Source organism: Triticum urartu, chromosome 3A, assembly GCF_056163025.1.
Source record: "Triticum urartu cultivar PI428250 chromosome 3A, HENAU_Tu73, whole genome shotgun sequence".
Taxonomy (NCBI): Eukaryota; Viridiplantae; Streptophyta; class Magnoliopsida; order Poales; family Poaceae; genus Triticum; species Triticum urartu.
Genome location: NC_141875.1, coordinates 35,043,425 through 35,063,754, shown reverse-complemented (window position 1 = coordinate 35,063,754; position 20,330 = coordinate 35,043,425). Strand labels below are relative to the sequence as shown.

Genomic DNA, 20,330 nt, shown 5'->3' with positions numbered 1-20,330 from the left:
ATTTTTGCTAAATCAAGAATTTTTTTAATTTGCGAACAGTTTTTGAGAACCACCAACATTTTTTGAATTTTATTATTTCCTAAACATCTTTTGAATTCACATATATTTTATGATTTTTTTGAACATTTTTTTAAACTCACAACTTTTAAAATTTGAAAATTCCAAATTAATTTAAAGAAGAAAGAAAACAGAATGAAAAAAAAGACAAAAAACAAAATGAGAATGAAGCCCCACACATGGGCCGGCCCATGAACGCATACATGGAGGAGGATGTGTGTGAGAAAAGGGTGTTAAAAAGTGTGGAAGCTAGGGATCAAACCCCGGTCTCCATGCTAGATTAGCTATGTGTTAACCACTCTGCTGCTTGTTGATCTATGGCTTATATCAGTCTCACCTCTAAAAAACAATGAAGCAGGACAGCGACTTTGGAAAATTGAATCGTTTTCTTCACTTATGGATAATATAGTGGGTAATTTATGGCAACTTCGGGGATATTTTTTGTATGGACCACCAGAAATGATATGCGCTTTATTATTAGATAAAGACTAGCACAAATGCCCGTGCGTTGCAACGGGAGAGATAATTGACGTGTCCATAGAAATATCCATAAGCACAATGCAACAATAACTAAACGGTGTCATCCGGTGGCTGCAGGGAGGCGCATGCCAAAAGCTAGCAGAAATGCATATAAGTCATACATAAAAATCCATGCTACACATATGATACTTCTGTATGAATTTTGTATGATGGTTCTGATAGTAAAGGACTAATTTTCGATTCTTCCATAGAAGGTATTATTTAGGAAGGAGTACTCTTTGGGATTTGCACTATGCCATAAAAAATCAAAATTCGCACTGAGCAGCAATTGTTTTTCCGGATTTTGCAAGGAGTCGTTAAAAATCTAGCTAAAAGGGTTGGGTTAAATAATGTGTTTTAGCCCCTCTCTCACTTCACTGGACATCAATTCATTTGTGTCGGGTAAATACCATGACAGATGAAAAAAATGAAGAAATTCAGCTCCGTTTATATATTTTTTAAAGCAAACATATCCGTGCGTTACAACGGAAGAAAATAAATAAATATAAGCTGATTAACCTGAAAATAATTTATCATTCTAACAATTTCACAAGAAGCAAAAGAATATTGAAAGCAATCAAAAGTATCAAGGGCCATGAATGATGTCCAAACAATGGTTTAGTGCTCCCAAAATAAGTTGTCCTAAATTCCAGACTTTCAAAACAAAACCATTAAAAGAACTGAAAAACATTAAAAGAAGTGGCCACGGATATGCACGAGTCACATAAAACTCATAACAGTGACACTGCTAGCACATTGCACTTGAACAAGATGGGCATCATTCTCAAACACTATGAATTCCGGTTGGATCAAACTAACAACACAAAAGTACAATGGCAAAAGTCCATGTTGAGAGTTACAACAGAGCATGCTACTTCAAAGTTATTCATAATCTGATCGCGTAGAATATAGGACTCACGTTGTAATTAATCGATGAGGTAAATTTTTTGCCACCGTTTCGAAAAAAGTACTCATGTTGTACGACGCGTATCACATAATAGATGAAGCATGACCGTTGAATTCATACTCTCCTTTTTCTAAAAGCAAACATATCAATATCTCTCCTCTGCAATTGTACAGAAGAAATAATAAATAGGTTCAATTTGCAAGAACTTTAAAATACGGATCATATTCTATCTAGCTAGAGTATTGGCACCACACGCAAGCAAGCCAGACATGCACGCAGCGTAGGGCGTGGAGGAGGAAGGGAGGGCGTGAGCAGCTGGAGCCGATCGGAGCAGGTAGCCAGCACGTCGCGGACTGCTAGTCATCGACCGGGAAGGACGACTTCGTTCGTTGGAGTTCCCTGGGTAGCGGCAATGGCTTATTGAAATACCTAGGCGACTCGCAATTAGGTCTTTGTCTTAGAGCATTACTAGTAGAACCCTCAAACTCTCAAACCCTCACTAGCGTTTTAAGGGTCCAAAAATGATCTTTTCGTGCACTTTTACGGGTTGAAAAACAGGGGCAAAGATTAGAACCCTCAAACCCAACCCTTATAATGGAATATTCCCCATGAACGACGTTGTCGGTGCGCGCGGGAGGTCGACGGGGCGGCCGCCGGCGACGGGGGCGACTAGCAGCGGCGGTCGCGGGCGTGGACGCGGGAGTTGGGAGGATTTTTCCCTCCCGCGCGAGTATAACCGCCAAATGAGGGTTGGGATAGGTTTTGCTCCCCAACCCTTACTTTTGAGGATTGAGAGAGGGTTTGAGGGTTGGACCTTTAAAAAAATTTGAGAGTTTGAGGGTTAAGGGGTTCTAGTCTACGGCTTTTTTCGACGAAAACTGTAAAAAAAAAGCAGTTATTTTTAGAGGTTTGAGGGTTTGAGGGCTCTACTAGTAATGCTCTTAGACAAATAGGCCTGCATCCTTTTTCCCTTGTTAATTGGCATGCGTGATCCTTAGCCCTTCCTTCTCTTCCCTCCCTCGTTAATAGGCCTTCCTTTTCCCTTGTTAATATATAGTATCTAAATTTGTTTATTGGCAATGGGTGCAGGCAAGCAACAATGATGACTTGAAAAGAACGTCAAGGAAGTGGAAAAAATAAAAGACGCTTAATGTGAAGCTGGTCCTTCTACTGTTCATTGACCAACGTGTTATGCAACGTGGTTAATTCTTTCCATCATTTTCTTTCTTTATTTCTATCACGCCACTACTTTTTTCTTCTTTTATTTTCATATATGGCACCCCATCTACAACATTGCCTGAATTGCCCGCCCACATAGCCTGAATCCCCCGTTTACTTAGGAAATTAACATGGTGATTATGGCACCCCATCTACAACGTGCAAGCATTGTTGCACGCATTATGCGGAGCGCATGTAGCGTGTATTGGAATCTCTCTTAATTTCTCCCCTTTAATTGCCCACCATATTTCTTTCCATCCTTTCCTTTTCTCGAGAATCCTTCCTTCCTTTTTGGGCACCAACTCCTCATCCTCCGATCACCAATTTTCGAGCCGGCTTATTAAGGTGATTGATGATAGGTAATTTGAACACGAATATAAGTTGATGGTTGTGCCTTTCAAAGGGCGAGGTGGTACTATTTGATAAGAATACTAACCGCAACTAATTAATGTAGGTTGGCCTAGTTCAGTTGGCTGGCGTCTATCCTACGGGCCAACGAGCCAGCCTGCAGGCCCTCAATCGAGTCGATAATATTGCAGAGACAAAATTTAGTACCACCTCGAATATGTTTTAAATTCAAACTGAAAGCGTAAAATCACGGGAAGAAGCGTATTGTGACGATGAACGAAGCGTATTGTGACGGTGAACCCACGGAGTCAATCCGTGCTTTATTATTAGGGAAAGATTATTTGCATAGATATCCATTGGTTTCACCTGAACATATTGTTATAGTTATTCTGCAACAACGCGCGAGGTTTTATCTAGTTTAACATATATGGGTGTTAAAATTTAAAAATATAAAATGATCAGAGTATTTCTCAGTGGTCAAAATTTCCGGTAACCGATTGATTACGGGAATTTTCAACCAGAAAATGCAACCCTGGTTGTGGTTCCGTGCCTACATGTGAAGTTTAGCACCATGGATGTGCCATCAAGCTGTCGACTGTCACTGCTAGTGTGCCACCGTGAGAGTCTCTGATGAGTGGGCTATGTTGCAGGCCCATTGGATGCGTCAATGCCTGCCAACACTGCACCTTGTTTCTTTCTTCTGTTTTCACCAGTTTTCTTAGGGTTATTTATTTATTTATTAACACATCATTTATTTTCCATGTACAAGGTGTGCTTTTTTATACATGTCTAACAATTTTCAAATATACAACTAAAATTCTTTTTAAAATAAATGTTTTGATATCTACTTTTTTCATCCACATTGTACATTTTTTATATAAACGTAACACATTTTATACACGTTTAAAATTTTCAAATATATCATTGAAATTTCTTAAAATACATTAAATATGTCTTAAAAAAATTCAAATACATGTTGAAACATTTTTTTAACTATGCAAACATTTTCTTACATGTATAAAATTTCTTTAAAATATGATAAACATATTTTTGCAACAAGTGAAAATGTTTTAAAAATGTAATGTACATATTTTAGTGGTATGAAACAAATTTTGAATTATATATTTTTCTTACATTGTATACATTTTTGAAAAATGGCAGATGATTTTTAAAACAGATGAATTTTTTTATACTACAAGAAAATTTTAGAAAAAAATAACAAAATTCTTTTCAAAAATATATGTATTCAGTATTGTTTTTAAATATATACATAATAAACAATATGTGTGACGTCAGTCTTACGAATGGCTACTGGGCCAATCCACTAAATGCTCATGTAGGCGAGTCAAGCTACTAACTCGCACAAAGCGAGACATACTAAAACAAATGTCACATTGTCGCCCAAAACAGGGTAGGACGATGATCCCTCCCAGCCCATTTAGCAGCCTACCATACTAACTGCTATTGAATCCTCCTCGGTTTTAGGAACATTCTAGAACGACCTTTTTTTCTATTTGCCCGTTTTCTTTTTTCAGTTTTTTCCTTTCATTAAAAAATGTTTTGGAAACTTTTTTGTTCAAAACATATTCAGAATTTATTTTAAAACTATTTTTTAAAAAAAAGTTGCTTTTCTGAAAAAAATAATTTACGGATTTTTTGAATTTCAAATATTTTAAAATGTTTGTAATTAAAAAAATGTTTATGATTAAGAAATATCCAATATTCTCAAAATAGTTTTCAAAAAACGCGATTGAAATAATGGCAAAAAATTTACTTGTTACAGACCTATTGTTCCTCGTCTCACTATAGTACTCCCTCTGTAAAGACGTAAAGACGTTTAGATCACTAATTTAGTAATCTAAACACTTATATTTCTTTAAGTAGGGAGTACTTGGCAATGGGCCGGCCCAGTCGTGGCACTCCTATGTGTTTCGGCGGCAAATAGGATGTCCCACACATCCATCAATCACTCGGACTCTAAAAAAAAGTGGAACAAATTCAACCCTTAAGGTGTAACCGAATATTTGATGTATCCATGTAACTTAATAATTAATTCTCCGACTATAGAAATTGGGATAGGTCCTTATGTTCAATCTTAGCTGAGCTAAATTTATGTATCACTGCAGGCACCGCCTTCCTCTCCCGTTGTCTAGCAGGTTGCAGGCTGTGCAAGCCCCATCAGGCACCAACAATAGTATAGACGTGCAGCACTAAGTTAGTTTGACTAGTTGTTTTCTTATTTTAGTATACTAGATAATTGGAGAATGGCGTTTTGGGGTTTTTTTAAAATTCAAAATTTTGGTTTCAAAAAAATCTATAAAATTGTGTACAAGTAAACAAGGATGTGATGCATATGTATGTGAAATTTCAGGTTGAAATACATTGAAATGCGATCTGTACAAAAAAGACAAATTCGTGGTCTGGAAGGATGAATAGTATCATGTGTGAAAAAGCCGCAGATTTGTCTTTTTTGCACAGAACTCATTTCAACGTATTTCGGAAAACATAACTTTATTTGATAAGAAAAATGAAAGGTGGGGTAGTTGAGACAGTTTTGGGGAAAATCAGCAGAGAAACTAGATTTGAAAGAGGAAAAAACTGGTAGAGGGAGGTGGCATGTAAGTAGGTTGGATGAAGGATAAGGCGGTGAAAGTACTTTGCATGAGTTTTAAAGTAGGAAGATATTCAAATTAGCGACTTATTTGTATTGAATTATGAAGTGTGTAGACATGAGAGTTTGCAATTTGCGATGTGAACTTGCAATGTGAGAATGCTTTATAAATTGTGAATTTGTTACATTCGCTGAAAGGGAATTTTCTGTCAAGTTAAGGATGAGGACATCATCTCATTTCCAAAGCATCAAGGATGTTGGGCTAAGTCCCTCCACATGGAGGTGTGTTGGCAGCCCAACATCAGCCCATAAGTCCAACACATGTCAGCCATTGATCTTCGCTGCATCCAACGGTTGAGAGTGCTTCTAAGAGAAATGAAACAAGGAGAAAGCCCTATCCACTACACCCCTGCTGGTGGTGGCTTCCATTCATGATAGTGAGAATGAAAGCACACAAGAGAAAACACAACCTGAGAGAGAGGAAGAAGAAGAAGCAGAGGTTCTGTCCAGATTTGCTGCATCTGACTAGACAGTGTACAAGCTGGTGGTTGGAGGCTCAAACGTGCTTGGATCGACCCCAAACTTGGTGATCTCATTCCTTACTTTGAGTACTTCGATCTGGTTAGCTGGTTTGAGGATTGGGTTAGTGGAGCATCCGATTTAAGAGTGGTTTTGCAAGCTCTAACTGCTGCAGTTTCAGAACAGAGTAGTTTTGGGAGATGAACAGTTTGGGTAGGCAAATGATGTCCGATTGAGCTGAAATTTGAAGGGGGTGTCAAGAACTCATGTGTCTACTTGTCTGCCAAATTTGGTGTTGTTTGGTTTAGCGGTTTAAGAGCAGTTTGCAAAACACTGAAGGGTACAGAAGCTGTGTAAACTCTGCTTTGCTGAAATCTTGTCTCTTGTGGCTATTGTAGCTGTTGCCGGTTGGCAACGTGGAGAGTGTGTTATAAATCTATTTAGAGGTTCTAGAGAAGACTTTGTACTCACCGTTCTCATAGTGAAGTTGCGTGGACCGGTCGGTCCACACCCGTGGTTTTTTACTCCTCGAGTTGAGGAGGTTTTTCCACGTTAAATCCTGTGTCACTTGTGCATGTTGTTTGTGTTATTCCGCTACTTACTTGTTGGTTGAAGTTGTCCTCAAAGATCATCACAAGTGAAGGGGGCTGTGTAGTGTGCATATTTGCCGTGTCGGTGAATTTGTGCAGCGCATTGATGTTGTCCAGCACCCAACAAAGTGGCATCAGAGCCTTGGTTTGCTTGTGCAAATTGCTGAGTTTCTTGTGGTGAAAGATGGAAGTGAATACCAGCAGGATGATATCTTTGAATGATACAAATTATCAAGCATGAAAGGGCAAGATGGAGGACTTGTTGTATGTGAAAGAATACTGGAAGCTAGTGTTCTCCAGTGAGATGCCGGAGGGCATTGAGGAAGGTCAGTGGAAGGTACTTCATTGCCAAGCTTGTGGGTCATCCAGCAATGGGTCGATGACAATGTTTTGAACCATATCATTGATGAGACACATGCACGCACCTTATGGCAGAAATTGGAAGAGCTGTTTTCCCGAAAAGAAGGTACAAACAAGATGTTCTTGATCAAACAATTGATGTGCTTGAGGTACAAAGATGGCATTGTAATTGCAGATCATGTGAATACATTCCAAGGCATTATAAATCAGCTTTCTTTAATGGGAATAACATTTGAAGATGAAGTGAGAGATTTGCTGCTACTATGCTCATTACCGGACAACTGAGAGATCAAGTGCATTCGCACTGATAATGGAGGAGAGTACATTGGGCCATTTGATGCATATTGCAAGCAGCAAGGTATTAGGCATCAATTTACTCCCTCGAAGACACCACAGCTGAATGGTCTTGCTGAGAGGATGAACAGGACAATTGTGGAGAGAGTTAGATGCTTGTTGTCAAGTGCAAAGCTACGCAAACACTTTTGGGGTGAGGCTTTGATGACTGCAGTTTATCTTATTAATCTCTCACCAAATTATCCTTTGCAGGGAGATGTTCCTAACAGGGTCTGGTGTGACAAGGATGTCTCATATGACCACCTGAAGGTTTTTTGGTGCAAGGCCTTTGTTCATATTCCTCAAGATGAAAGGTCAAAGCTTGATTCGAAGACACGGCAGTGTATGTTTCTTGGCTATGGTGGTGATGAGTTTGGCTACAAGCTGTTTGACCCTATAACAAGGAAAGTTGTGAGAAGCCGTGATGTTGTGTTTGTTGAAGACCAAACAATTGAGAATATTGTGAAGACAAAGGGGCGGGTTCCTCCTCAGCAGCAGCAAGACATGATTGATCCTGACCCAGTTCTTGCAGCTCCAGCTCCCGTGCAAGTTGAAGCAGATGCAGAAGATGTACAAGATGATGTACATGGTGGTGCAGGTGAAGAAGATGCTCGCCAGCAGCAGCAACAAGAGTATGATGCTGAAGTTGATGATTCAGATCAGCAGAAAGCACCAGCACCAGAAAGTCCACCAGCTGCTCCACTCAAAAGATCCAACAGGGGTCGAATTCCTTCCAGCAGGTACCCTCAGATCAATACGTGGTGTTATTATCTGACGGTTCAGAATTTTAATGCTTTCCAGATGCAATGGAAGATGAGCACAAGAAGGAGTGGAAAAATGCTATGCAAGAAGAGATGGATTCCTTGCATAAGAATCATACTTATGAGTTGGTGAAGTTGCCCAAGGGCAAGAAAATTTTGAAGAACAAGTGGGTCTATAGAATCAAGCAAGAAGAGCACACATCACATCCAATGTACAAGGTCAGGCTAGTTGTAAAAGGATCCGGCCAGAGAAAAGGCATTGACTATGATGAGATCTTTTCTCCGGTTGTGAAGATGGCATCCATAAGAGTAATCCTTGGCATGGTAGCAAGTCTCAACTTGGAGGTTGAGCAAATGGATGTGAAGACTGCATTCCTTCATGGTGAGTTGGAGGAAGAAATATACATGGAGCAACCTGAGGGGTTTCTTGTGAAAGGCAAAGAAGACTATGTGTGCAAGCTGAAAAAAAGTCTCTATGGCCTGAAACAAGCACCAAGACAATGGTACATGAAGTTTGAAACTGTCATGGGGGAGCAAGGCTACAAGAAGTGTAGCTCAGACCATTGTGTGTTTATTCAAAGGTTCTCAGGTGATGATTTCATCATATTATTGCTCTATGTTGATGATATCCTGATTGTTGGCAAGAATGTCTCTAGGATTGCTAAGTTGAAGAAGGAGTTGAGCAAATGTTTTGCTATGAAAGACTTAGGTCCAACAAAGAACATTCTCGGAATGAGAATTGAGCGAGACAGAAATTGCAACAAGTTGTACTTGTCTCAAGAGAAGTATATTGAGAAGGTACTTCAGAAGTTCAGGATGGAAAATGCTAAAGTTGTGACTAGCATCCCATTTCAAGTTGAGCAGAAAGCAATGTCCTACCACTGAAGAGAAGAAAAAGGAAATGCATCATATTCCTTATGCTTCAGCGGCAGGGAGTTTGATGTATGCTATGGTGTGTACAAGGCCTGACATTGCTCATGCGGTTAGTACTGTGAGCAGATTTATGTCCAATCCAGGAAGACCTCATTGGGAAGCCGTGAAGTGGATTTTGAGATATCTCCGGGGCAGCACAAATCTGAAACTTTGTTTTGGTGGTGGTGAAGCCAAGCTGATTGCTTTTTTAGATTCTGACATGGCTGGAGATGTTGACAGAAGGAAGTCTACTTCAGTTTACTTGGTTACCTATGCAGGGGGAGCGGTGTCATGGCAAAGTAGACTGCAAAAGTGTGTGGCACTGAATACAACTGAAGCTGAACTCATTGCAGTAACAGAGGCGAACAAAGAGCTATTGTGGCTGAAACGGTTGGCTTGTGAGCTTGGTTTTAAGCAAGACAAATATGTGTTGTTTTGTGACAACCAAAGTGCTATCCACTTCAGTAAGAATGCAAGCTTTCATTCAAGGTCTAAGCATATAGAGGTCTGTTATCATTGGACTCGAGATGTGTTGTATTCCAAGAAAATGCAACTTGAGAAGGTTCACACAGATGACAATGGGGCTGATATGTTGACTAAAGTGGTGACAAGGAAGAAACTTGAAGTATGCCGCCGGCTCGCTGGCATGGCTGCCGGAAGGCAGTGAGACCCTCCATGATGTCGTGAGGGGGAGTTTGTTGGGCTAAGCCCCTCCACATGGAGGTGTGTTGGCAGCCCAACATCAGCCCAGAAGTCCAACACATGTCAGCCATTGATCTTCGCTGCATCCAACGGTTGAGAGTGCTTTCAAGGGAAGTGAAGCAAGGAGAAAACCCTAGCCACTCCACCCCTGCTGGTGGTGGCTGCCACTCATGAGAGTGAGAGTGATAACACACAAGAGAAAACACAACCTGAGAGAGAGGAAGAAGAAGAAGCAGAGGTTCTGTCCAGATTTGCTGCATCTGACTAGACAGTGTACAAACTAGTGGTTGGATGCTCAAACGTGCTTGGATCGACCCCAAACTTGGTGAGCTCGTTCCTTACTTTGAGTACTTTGATCTGGTTAGTTGGTTTGAGGATTGGGTTAGTGGAGCATCCGATTTAAGAGTGGTTTTGCAAGCTTTGACTGCTGCAGTTTCAGAACAGAGTAGTTTTGGAAGACGAACAGTTTAGGTAGACAAATGATGTTCGATTGAGCTGAAATTTGGAGGGGATGTCAAGAACTCATGTGTCTACTTGTCTGCCAAATTTGGTGCTGTTTGGTTCAGCGGTTTAAGAGCAGTTTGCAAAACACTGAAGGGTACAGAAGCTGCGTAAACTCTGCTTTGCTGAAATCTTGCTTCTTGTGGCTGTTGTTGCTGTTGCCGGTTGGCAACGTGGAGAGTGTGTTGTAAATCTCTCTAGAGGTTCTATAGAAGACTTTGTACTCATCGTTCTCATAGTGAAGTTGCGTGGATCGGTCGGTCCACAGCCGTGGTTTTTTACTCCTCAAGTTGAGGAGGTTTTTTCATGTTAATCCTGTGTCACTTGTGCATGTTGTTTGTGTTATTCCGCTATTTACTTGTTGGTTGAAGTTGTCCTCAAAGTTCATCACAAGTGAAAGAGGCTGTGTAGTGTGTATATTTGTCGTGTCGGTGAATTTATGCAGCGCATTGTTGCTGTCCAGCACCCAACAAAGGATTGGAAAGTTATCCCATAATTTATAGGCTTTCTTATCACTTACTATTTCCTATCCTCTATATATCTTGGACGTTGCCATTTTGATATAAGTTATGGTCAATTTTATGAATATATTAGATTCTTCTAACTTTTTTATATTATACAGTTAGTATAATATGGTGCTTTAATATAGTGTGCATCAGTTGGCGTAGAAGTCAAGTTTCACAGTGTTTGGCCATGATTATATAGAAAATAAATATCTACAAAACCAAATATATATACCATATGAAAATGTTTTTCATGATGAATCTAACTCCATTGATTAGTATTCTAAATGCTCACAATTGTTTCTATGAATTTGGCCAAAATTGACGAAGTTCTTGACTTTAAAAGATTCTAATAAGCACTATATGTCTACATTTTTCGACAAAGTGTACCTATATTATGTGTGGATTATTCCAATAACTTTGCAAGAGGATCTGTCTACTTGTCCCTGGTCTTGCACTGCAGTGAAGCCAACTTCCCGACTTCCTAGGCGGTTGTCCCCTGGAGTGTCATCGGAATCCGCTGCACCTCGAGAGTCTGCTGCATACTACAAGGGGCATATGGCCTCAACTCTCTCTACCCAGCGTCTTTTCCTAGTAGGCAAAGATGTGAGGATCATGTGAGAGAGTAGCCTGTCATTTTGTACCATTTGGCCACGACGTACCCTTCCTATATATGCATGGCAATGCCACAGCAGAGGCCGATCCATCCATCCATCCAGTAGCAGCAGTGGAAGAGCAGAGCGGGTAGCCTTCCTACCAGCTCACCACCTAGGCACCTAGCTCAACCACCACCCTACTGCTCAGCCATGAACAAGGTGAAGAGCAATGGCGGCAAGCACAAGGGGTCAGGAGGAGGAGGGATCAGCAGGATGCTGAGGCAACACAAGGCCAGGCTCTACATCATCCGGCGATGCATCGTCATGCTCCTATGCTACCATGACTGACCCTACATTGGTGTCCTGTCCTCCGTTTGGTTCTCGTTTGTAGCTAGGCTAGTTAGGCTTAGACAGATTCTCTGGTGTGTGTGTGTGTGTTTAGATAGACTTCGCTGACGTATGATGTTGAAGTTTTGTGTGGTGTCATGGTTCTCTAAGTCCTGCAACGGCAAGGATGTGCATGTATCTGAGATGTTTGGTCTAATGGAAGGTCTCGGAAAAATGAAAAAGAAAAAAAATATTATGGAAGTGCTGAGCAAAAGATTATCTCTTGGCATCATCCAATTGTTTGTTCTGTTGAAGCATAACTGTGAATTGTGAACCTCTAACTGCTAACGTTTATATGTGTCCTTTTGGGGTGTTCTTATTTCGTTCGATTGGGTCATTTTTTTTTGCAGGAAATTCGATTGGGTCAGTTAATGGGACGATTTTGCACACAAGGCCATCTTAACGGAGTGCATTTTGGGACTGAATTTGCAAAGATATTCAGAAAAAATGCAGCATTGTCCTTGTTTTACCTCAAAATTTCAGCGAAATTTTACTTTGTGAGTTCAACGTTTCAGGAGAAAATTCAAACATAATTTTTTCTAAAAAAAGGTTCTATTTCTGATGATAACCTCACACTTAGAAATTGAAAGACTCATTTTAACTTCTGCCCAGTTTGCAGACACATTGAGAGACTATCTACACACAACACCTTGCTCATGGTCAAGGACTAGTGGCTTTCTGGCAGTATTATTATCATATAAATCAGTTTATCTAGGACATATTTGTGGTAAACCGAGCAGCACTGGCCACAGAAACGAGAAGCACTCAATGGATGCATGCCTCAACCTGAAACAAAAATCTTATTTACACGACGCTTTGTTTACTCGAGGAGGCACTTTGGGTTTAGTGCAAGGTGGCTCTCATGTGCATCTTCTTATAGTATTAGCCCTGAGGCCCCGTTTAACCGGCCATTGGAGGCCGCGTAAGAAACGCTTTATAATGCAACCCCACTTGCCGTGTACTTTCTTCAGGACTCAAGTCCAGGTTCAGGCCATCCATGTAAATTATGGCTTGGAACAGCTTAACTAGTGCTGATCATGGTGCTAGTTGCTGTTTACTTGGACCAAAGGCTCTGAACTCCGGGCGGTTTGCTGCAAACCACAGATGTGAAAACCGCGGCACCACTACCTCCGCAGCGGCGGGGCGTCAAGCATCGGCGCTGTCTTCGGAAACATAATGGAAATTCAGTTTTACAAATATTGACCAAACAGAAGAATGTGCAAACCTGTCGATCTAGTGATGTGGTTTTCTGGTCTCCAGACCATAGGCCAGTAGCACAAGTTGAACATGGTTAGCGAGCTGTAACAACGCCCAAGAAAATTGCAACATGTTTTTTTTAGAATGAAGGTGCGAGACTAGTCTGGTTTTGAATTAAAAAAGTCATCAACCACCCAGGAAATTACTGACATAGAAGTGAAAAAAATACCAGACTATACCAGCCTTGAATTGACCATGTTGCTGTGATGAACAAGTGACAATGTTGTGACTTTCTGATATATATGTTGTTATGTTGTGATGAACTATTCACATACATGTTGAATTCTTGATGTGGACAATCTGTGATATATATATATATATATATATATATATATATATATATATATATATATAGACACACACACACACACACACACACACACACATATATATATATATATATATATATATATATATATATATATGTTGATCTGTTGTAATGATCAATTTGTTATAAATACATATAGAACATAACCCTACCTTAAAAGAATTACCTTCAACGACTCGACAACTCAAGACCCTAACCCTAACCTAAGGGACTCGCCTTCGATAACTTGACAACCCTAGACCCTAATCATATCCTAAAAGCCTCGTCTTCAACGACTTGGCAACCCTAGATAGTTAATATCTCACAACTCTGTCACTAATAAATTACCTACAGATGGCATGCAATCATTAAGATATCCATCCATTGCAACATTGAGACAGTAAAACCTATAATGAAATATAGGGTTAGGACTTGAATTATTTTCCAACTGTGTTGTAGTCACAATGCACCCGCTTCCTAGATTTGTAACTGCTTCCTAGGATTGTATCAATAACTGCTTACAAATAATCTCTCAGCCATGTATATTGTGCTTTCTGGTCACCTTGCACCACCTTAATTGTCTTCTCCGTTGCCCATGCAGACCTTGTTCTTTGGCACTTGAACTCTATACTTCACCTTCGAATTTTCTATGATTGTATCAACCCAGTCCCAGGATATGATCTCAATGCCTGCTCACATACCTTGTCCATGCAATCTAGAGTGACATTTGTGCTCTCTCTATGTGCACCACAAGCATGCTCCAGATTTATCTTCCTGATACAGAAAGTATTCTTATGGGCAATCTTAGAAGCAACCATGTAAAATTGACACCATTCCTCCGTGCAGTTGACAATGACCCTGCCTCTGCAGTTCATGTTATACTCAAAGTTGCTCAAGAAGCTTTATGTTGTACTCCCTAGGTGTTCTTGTGAACTGATACATGCTAGAAATATGCTCTAGAGGCAATCATGTGATGGTGGCATTTCCTTATGTATTCATGGCTTATTTGTATTGTCCTTGAACAACATTACTAATATATATCAATAACTATGTGACTTATTTGTGAGACTACATATTGTATGATGATTGCTCAAATGGTCCCTAGTTGATAAGGTTATATGGACACATATCATTTTACTAGTATAAGATTCAGTTGATGACTATGTAGTCACAAGCATAAAGATGATGCTAACTGATAGTATGGACCCGTGGATAGGGATCACTGAGTCAGAAAGACCCACTTTGAGATACAGCAAGATATTGTCTATTCCATGTCCTAGACTTGAGGTTCTTGCATGTTCTCCGCATGAGGACAGACTCCCTTAAGGTCTATAAAATGCTACTCTGTAACTAGTAGTTATAAAGGTAAATTTTGGGTGGGTCTCATCAAACATGAAACAAGACATGGTCAACCAAAATGGCATTGGTTCCTCCAATTCAGACAGATGTTCATCGGGCCCTCTCAAGTGAACAGATTCAGAATGCCATGTGACTTGGGTTTTAAGTGTTAATCTAGTTCTAGAATATGTATCGATTTCGATAAGAGAGGTTGAGCTACACAAGGGTGCCAAGTACTCGTCTTAAGCTTGATAACACATATTGAGAGACAAAAGAAATGTTGCACATGACACATTGTCAAGGTTCATCAATATTACTTTTCACGGAGTTGGCATGTTTTGCTAGGAGCCGCTATTAGTTCTCTCAACTCGAGTCGTGTCCATCTAGTTTAGAAAATCTGCTAGAAACTGAATGGGAATTCAGCTTACAAAATCGACCAAACAAAAAGAATGTACAAAGCTATCAATCTAGTGTTGTGGTTTTCTTGTCTTCAAACCATAGGCCAATAGCACAAGTGAACATGGTTAGTTAGTTGTAACGACGACCGAGAAACTTATAACATATTTTATTTATTTTAAATGAATGCTCAAGACGAGTCATGCTTCCATTTATATAACGCTAAACTAAGTGTTACTACATTTTCCGAATAGTAACGCTAAATTACACAATTCAGAAAATATATGTACATGTCTGCATCCATTTATAGTAACGCTAAACTAACCGAAATCTAAATTTAGGACTTGGTAATTTTCTGGTTGTGTTGTACTCACAATGCACCAGCTTCCATGGTTTGTATCAATGACTGTCTGCGGATGATCCCTCGTTCTTCTATATTGTGCCTTCTGGTCAACTTGCACCACCTTAACATGATCCTTGCCATGTAGGCCTTGGTCTTTGGCACTTCAACTCCATAATTTACCTTAGTATTTTCCATGATTTTATCAACTCCATATGAATGTATGCTCACATGCCCCAGCCTTTATGTTTTCTCTCCATGCACACCACAAGTGTGCTCCACGTTTATCTTGCTGATGCAATGGTCTTCTTATGGGCAACCTTAAAAGCAAAACAGTGAAATGGACACCCTTCCTCTGTGCACTTGACAATGACCCTATCTCTACATTTCATGTGATACTCAAAGTTTCTCAAAAGCTTTATGTGGTAATCCCTAAGTGGTCATCTAAACTGATGGACACCACCGAAGCAAAACTTCTTGAAAAGTTGTTCATGTGCATCAGGCAATGTCTGATCATACCACCTCATATCCTTCATCTTCTTTGTCCTTCTGTTCCTTCCACTAGGTAGTGGAAAAGGTGTTACACTATCATCTTCATCACTACACCAAGTCACCAGGAAAGCACTCTTCGTCTAGTGATGGAACAAAATCATGCTCTTTGCCATAGTTAGCATCAATGTGTGATCTAGGCTGATGTCCATGTCCAGAATCTAGGTTCTCTTCCCCTGTGCACACCTCTTCACTTGTGCATCTCCTTCAAAGTGAAGCAAAGTATCACCCCTTTGCCTCTTGCTTTCTTTAAGCCTCTCAACAATTTCCATTTCTTATTCCCTTTGTTTTTAACGTTCCTCTTCTCTGTATCCACGCATGTCATAGTGAAAATCTTCTCCATAGTCAACATCTTGAGAGATAACATGCTCCGATATAGTATTTTCTTTCTAAATGTTGCTTCTTTGTGTGTGCTGAGATAAAGGAAATTGATTTCAACATCATGGTGTGCATTACTTATAGGCACATGCTCCCCAATGACATCTAGTGAAGGGGAAATCAAAACATCATGATCAACAATATATACTACCCATTCCCCCGAACCTATAGTAACGTGCTCCTCAATGATGCTTTCCTTGGTTAAATTCAGGGGTATTGGCTCATTTGCTTTAACTGTAGTAATATTCAATATTTTCTCCTCCTCAAAATGCCTAAAGCATACCTTCAACTATTCCATCACAATCTATAAGCTCCATCCCCCCCCCCCCCCCCCGGCATATAATACATGTAATCATTTATTCCCTACCCCTATGTTTCAATCAGTGCTAACATATATTAACAAAACTTATGTATGAGAGGGGCATAGTTCATTCACCAAATTGTCTCAGCCTTGGGATGAAACCTTATTTTGCATATATCATATTCCAAACCTTAATTCCCAAATTGACTTAATGATAAATAACCAAATTCCGAGAAACCCAAGATTACCAAATTGACGCACAAAACCTGATTATACAAACCCCAATACCAAATGACATAGAAACCCTAATTATTAATTACTAATTTGCCTTAAACCCTAAATCCTCAAATGGAACTATGGATTCCTAAATCAGAGGGGGAAATTGCTAGCTGAGAAGGACAAAGGAGGAGGACTCACTTGACGCCATCGAAGTGGGAGGCCCAGCGATGGCCTTGCGTAAGATTGGCCACCACCGCGTGTGCCAGAGTCGCCACCTCCGCATGCACCGGCCACCGCGGACGTGGTTGTCGAGGGAAGATTGCGCTCCCGAGGCCCGAGTTAGTCATCCACCTTGTAGTCATTTCCCTAGCCACTGGTCCCTCCTTTGTCGATTGAGTCCCGCCGCTACCATCGTCGAGCGCGAGAGCGGGTAGGGGGGGACGGGGGGAAGCAAGATAGAGGTGAGGTGGGAGACGAGTGAAATGAAACAGTTGCTTCCGATCGAGCTAGGTAACAGTTGTAACCGCACGGCATGCGGCACACGCCCTATGCTACTGCAGCATGGCACATGGGGCGAACTGGCTCAAATCACGGTTAAAATGTGCTTACTGCCTCACTACAGTTTCTAAGAAAAATTACGTGGATGCCGGTTATTTCTGTAGTGAAACCCAATTGTGGTGGCATTCGGTAACCCTAAACCCTCACCAACGGTTTCGAAAAAAATGAACGCTCGCTAGAATTGCCCACACGCGCATTTGACCACCTTAGTTGTGCCATCATGTTGCTGAGCGCGTCGCCGGTGCGCAACAGTGAGAGCTTGCGCTTTAGTCGTGTGGATTATTTTCATAAACTGTACAAGTGGAGAGCTGTCTACTTGAACTGCAGTGAAGCCAACTTCCCAGTTTTCTAGGCGATTGTCCCCTAAAGTGTCATCGGAATCCGCCGCACCTTGAGAGAGGCTGCTGCATGTGCCTCCACACTTCCTGCTACAGGTGGTTTATGCCCCCAACATCTCATAAGCTTTTTATACTTGCAAGTAGGAAAAGATGTGAGGATGATGTCAGAGTAGTTTGTCTTTTGTGCCATTTGGCCATGCCGTACCCTTCCTATATAAGCATGGCAACGCCAAAGCAGAGGCAGACCCATCCAGTATAGCACTATAGCAGCAGTGGAAAAGCAGAGCAGGGAGCCTTTCTTCCAGCTCACCACCTAGCTCAATCACCACCTTCTTGTTCAGCCAGGGATGAACAAGGTGAAGAGCCATGGCGGCGAGCACACGGGGTCAGCAGGAGGAGGAGGGATCAGCAGGATGCTGAGGCAACACAAGGCCAGGCTCTACATCATCCGGCGATGCGTCGCCATGCTCCTCTGCTACCATGACTGACCCTACATTGGTGTCCTGTTCTTCGTTTGGTTCTCGTTTGTAGCTAGGCTAGCTAGGCTTAGACAGATTCTCTGTTGTGTGTATGTGTTCGTAGGGTAGTGTATGTTTAGATAGATTTAGCTGACGGATAGTTTGGATGTAGAAGTTTTGTGTGGTGCCATGGTTCTCCTAAGTCCTGCAACGGCAAGGATGTGCATGTACTATCTGAGATGTTTGGTCTTGCCATCTTTGTTGTGAATTTGCTCCATCAGTAATGGAAGGTCTCAGAAAAAAGAAAAAGAAAAAACAATTATTATGAAAGTGCTGAGCAAAAGATTATCTCTTGGCATCATCCAATTGTACCATAATTGTGACTTGTGAGTCTCTGATTGCGTCCTTTTGGGGTGTTCTTATTTGGCTCGATTAGGTTAGTTGTTGGGACGATTTCACACACAAGGCCATCTCAAAGGAGTGCATTTTCGGAATGAATTTGCAAAGTTACTCAGGAAATTGGCACCTTAATATTTCAGGGAAATTTTACTTTGTGAGGCCAACATTTCAGGGCAGACTTTGAACATGTTTTTTTCCGCAGAAAATTTCTATTTCTGATGGTAACCTCACACTTAGACATTGAAATACTCATTTTATCTTCTGTCCAATTTGCAGACACACATTGAAAGACACATATTTTTGCTCCCGCGACTTTCTTGCAGTTGTAGTACATCATACGTACTTAAAAACCAGTTTGTCTAGGAGATACCCAGCTTTAAATTTCTGGTAAACGGGGCAGTACAGTACTTGCAGTATTGTTTGGTGAGATGTTGCTGCTAACAGGGTATACTCGCCTCAACCTGAATCTCGAGGAGGCACTTTGGGTTTAGTGCAAGATGGCTCTCTTGTTCTTTAATCAGCCCAGAGGCCCCGTTTAACCCGCCATTGGAGGCTGCGTAAGAAAAATGCTTCATCCTGCAACCCCACTTGCCATGTACTTTCTTCTGGACTCAAGTCCAGGTTCAGATCAACCATGTAAATTATGGCTTGGAACAGCTTAACTAGTGCTAATCATGGTGCTAGTTGCTATTTACTTGGACCAGTGGCTCTGAAGTCTGGGCGGTTTGCTGCATACCACAGATGTGAAAACCGCGGCACCACTACCGCCGCAGCGGTGGGGCGTCGAGCGTCGACGCTGTCTTTGGAACCGAATAGGAATTCAGTTTACAAAATTGACCAAGCAGAAAAATGTGAAAACATGTCAATCTAGCGTTGTGTGTTTTCTGGTCTCCAGAATAGACCGGTAGCACAAGTTTGTACGTGGTTAGTTAGCTTTAACAATGTCCGAGAAACTTGCAACAGTTTTTATTTTTAAAGAATGAAAACTCGAGATGCATGAGACCGGCTTTGAATTAACAAAGTCACTAACCAGCCAGAAAATTACTACATAAAAGCAAAAAAAACATGGGGAAAGCAGGTTTCAATTAACTATGTTGCTCTGATGAACAAGTTACAATGTGATGGTTTTCTGATATATGTATATATGTTGTGCTGTGATGAACTATTGACATATTTTTTGGATTGTTGATGTGAACAATTTGTGATATATATGTTGGATTGTTGTTGTGATCAATTTGTGATAAGCCCCTAGACCCTACCCCTACCCTAAAAGGCTCGTCATCAATGACTCGGCACCATAGACCCTAAGGCCCTTTCCAGTGCTCCACGGTGTACAGGTGCTAAGGGTGCCACATAGGAAGAAATATGATGTGGCAAAGCAATTAGAGAGGAGAGAGAGCATTATAGTGACCCCAATAAAAACCAATGCTAAGCACGTGGACCTAGGCAAAAGACTACCAACCAATACATGAAGGAGGTTTATTATTAAACAATTAAATAGAGGAGGCTTAGCTACAAAATCTAAGCACCGATGCATTGAGGGCATTAGTTGCTAAGCATTTTATTGCACTTAGCACCCCACTTTAGCGCCAATGCATTGGGAGAGGCCTAACACTAACCTAAAAGCCTTGCCTTCGATGACTCGACAACCCTAGACCCTAACCTAAA

The 20,330-nt window shown here is 40.9% G+C and overlaps 2 pseudogenes; both read left to right on the top strand.

Moving 5' to 3' along the window:
• The first annotated feature begins 11,544 nt into the window (after nt 1–11,544).
• LOC147978231 (small polypeptide DEVIL 4 pseudogene) lies at nt 11,545–12,020 on the top strand (annotated as a pseudogene).
• Nucleotides 12,021–18,032: 6,012 nt separating this feature from the next.
• On the top strand, nt 18,033–18,518 carry LOC147978230 (small polypeptide DEVIL 4 pseudogene; annotated as a pseudogene).
• Nucleotides 18,519–20,330: the final 1,812 nt, after the last annotated feature.